At 35.7% G+C, this 3,313-nt stretch overlaps 1 protein-coding gene across 1 annotated transcript in view; it reads left to right on the top strand.

Moving 5' to 3' along the window:
• The first annotated feature begins 422 nt into the window (after positions 1 to 422).
• Positions 423 to 3,313, top strand: part of LOC306874353 (guanine nucleotide exchange factor DBS-like) — a 62,513-nt gene continuing 59,622 nt past the window's right edge. The window contains exon 1 of the mRNA XM_079424322.1: positions 423 to 483. The gene's annotated coding sequence lies outside the window, so the exon portion shown is untranslated. The remainder of the gene's footprint in view (positions 484 to 3,313) is intronic.

Below are 3,313 nucleotides of genomic sequence, written 5' to 3'. Positions count from 1 at the left end.
GTGCATTTGTTTGTGTGTGTGTGTGTGTCTGTGTGTGTGTGTGTGTGTGTGTGTGTGTGTGGTTGAGAGGTGGTTTCCTCGTGGGATTTCTCTCACATCATTGAGATGCATGTGGCTGGCCCATTGCCTGGATCGCACTGACACACATCCTCTCTCTCTCTTTCTCTCTCTCGCTCAGACACTTTGTGCTAAAAGTTTTGTTTTCACAGTAAACTGGTGCATCTCAGCACAGAACTGGACTGGTATATTTAGGGAACACACATGGCATGAGAGACTGATAGACATGGGCAAATAGCGTATCATTTCAACTTCTCAAAAAAGATATTCACACACACACATCCCCGTAACAAACTGAACAATTGCTTTGCTTTGCATACTACACAGCGGACAAACTAGGGAATACACGCACTCAAAAGCAAGGTACTGCAAGGACAGCTTGTGGCGGTATCTGTACTGGAGAGCAGATGTCAGACGTCCTGAAATGTGAGTAAATCTCTGTTCTTAAGCCGCTCTGTGTCTGCTTCTCACTAACAGGATGCCGCATAAGTCGGAGTGTTTGTGTGTGTATTTGCTCTTTGATGTTTGACTTTCTGTGTGTTTAATATGAGATGACTCCCAGCATCCTTGTGATGTTGTCACACTCTTTTGTTCTGTATCTGCGCTATGCAGACAAGCTATTTTGGACTTCATTATCTGTCATATGCAGACTATCTTTTTAGACCGATCTCAGCCCAGCTATGGCATGAAGTCTTCAAAGTCTTTTATTATTAGAATATGATGCTTGTACGCCGCTTCTAGCCAAATTGTTCCTTGACTGCCTGCATGTATTTGATATAAATCATGGCCACGTGGAGTTCTCCAGCCTGCTGTATGTTGTAATGGTGTCTGGTAATGGTTAACTACACCTGCAGCGGTTTGCGTGAGGTCAAAGTATAATGGACAGTGGTTAGAGTGGTGAAGCAGTGCTGGATCCATTTACGTCTGTGTTTGTGTTTGCTGTGAGAAGTAAATCCTGATAATCAGAAATGGAAACAATGTGCTGTTTCATCCATAAACCTGGGAGGACACAAACCAGGTACACGCAGACTCCGCAACAAGGTAAATGAGCTTTGAGACTTTGAGCTTTGAGACTAAATGAGAAGTCTCTGACATGCAGAAATTTCAATGTATACCTCCATATGCAAAAATCTTAAATAATATGTAAAATAACTACAATTAACGATACAAAATTAAATTGTAACTATGATCATACTGTACTTTTTTTTAATTTATTTATAGTAAAACAGCAGCTGTGTATGCCAGATTTTACAGATATGTTTTTTACTGTACATTTAATTTCAAATTTTAGGAACTGATATAATTTTAATATACAAAATCATAAAAAATCTGTTTTTTACTTTATAACATACTGACAACCACCTTAAAATGGATGGTAAAGAGAAAGCCACTTGATGAATCAAGTTCATCAGAAGCTCAAATTAATAGGTGCACAAAAATATGTAACACTAAAACAGTGCAATAAATATTCATTTAAAATTAAAAATGGGATATCTATAATATCTATAATCATTTGTTTTGTTAATATATAAATAATATTAAATTGAGACAAACTACCGAGTCTGTGTTTCTCATATATTATAAAATACCCCTATAAAATTCAAATCATTTCAAAGTAACAATCCATACGTTTAATTATTGCAAAATATTATTTAATAGTTTTTTTTTTTTATTTATCCATTTAGATTATACATTATACCAGTTTTTTGTTTCCTGGAACTCAGATCCATGACCTGCACCATTCGTAACCAATTGAGCTACAGAAACTTTGTAAACAGTCCCATTTGTTTGTTTCTTTCTTCCTTTTTTTGAAAATAATGCATAATGAAGCATAATTAAGAACTCATTACGTTTACTGAAAGAATAGCATAATTCTTCTTCTTTTGTGCACGTATTTGAAAATCTGATGATAATGCAAATGCACATGATACTGTCTGAAATCACAGGTGAGATAAGAGACAGATGTGTCCGTGTTTGAGTGAGCAGCTTTGTTGTGGGGCGTTACCTGCTTCTCAGATGGGCGTGACTGAGAAACAGTGTCATGTTCCTGACTGCAGCACTCACACCTGGGAGAGAAAGATACAGCGTCAGAGAACGAGAGACAGACAGTGAATATTTGCAATGTGAGGACAGACAGGATATGACAGTAAAAGGGAGAATGACTGAGGAAGGTAAGAACAGCAGGGCAGATTTAGACCGAGTGAAGGAGGTGAAATAATCCTGATGGAGGAGACTGGGATGCACCTCCGGCCCCCGGAGAACTGCAGGAGCTGGGTGAAGATCCCTTTAGAGGAAATGGAAAGTTTCTACAGGTTCACTGTTTGCTGTGAAGGGCTAAACTGTAAGTTCCTCTTGTGTCATGTGCTGAGAAAATGAGAAGTGTTTGTGTGGCATTTTCATGATTGTATCATGATGTTGTTGGCAGTGATGTATCATAGGATGTTTTCAGATTGATAATACATCTGCAATTTGAATACATTTTGTTAGTATCTGATTGTGTGACTCTACTGCTGTCAGATTGAAAAGCTGGATGTATATTAAATCCCTGCATGGATCAAGCAGCCAACATTACACTAAAGTAAATTCAAATTACAGTCATTCTTGAGACATGGGACAAAACATGTCCAGCAATTGTAAGTGCTATCAGGTTTAAAGAATAAAAATATATTATATTGTAAATGTTATGAGGATTGATAATAGAGTGTATTTAACACAATTATCCCCTTCAATTCAATTTTGTCATTATTATGTGAAATCTATGATACGTATTGTCTTCTCACTACATCTAAAACAGTGTGTCCACAGAAAAGGGTTCAATTATTCATATTCTATAAAATGGATAAAAATGTTTTTTAATGACAAAAAAGAGCTTGTTTTATCAAAAGCAACACTTAATAATATCTAATATCAAAACAAGGTTGTTTTTCACAACTTTCCAATTTCTGAGGAAATTATTTGAAATATTTAGATCATTTTATTCTTAAAATGATTTATTAAGTTCCATTAGCATCTAACACCAACAGAAAAAATGAAGTCCATTTGTTTTGTGAAAGAAATGCCAAATTTGTTAACACCGTCAGATTTTGTGTTCCAATAATATATCAAAATACTTAAATGTGCTTCTTGAATAAAAGCTTTATAAACAATAACATACTCACTATATATTGTGTTTGTTTTAATACAGTAATTGATTGATTCAATGTAGTTGATAGTTAAAAAGACTACAAATTCAGGTTTTCGTCACCTCCTTCACCTC

The sequence above is a fragment of the Barbus barbus genome (assembly GCF_936440315.1).
Source record: "Barbus barbus genome assembly, chromosome: 8".
Taxonomy (NCBI): Eukaryota; Metazoa; Chordata; class Actinopteri; order Cypriniformes; family Cyprinidae; genus Barbus; species Barbus barbus.
This window is presented reverse-complemented; position numbering and strand designations above follow the sequence as displayed.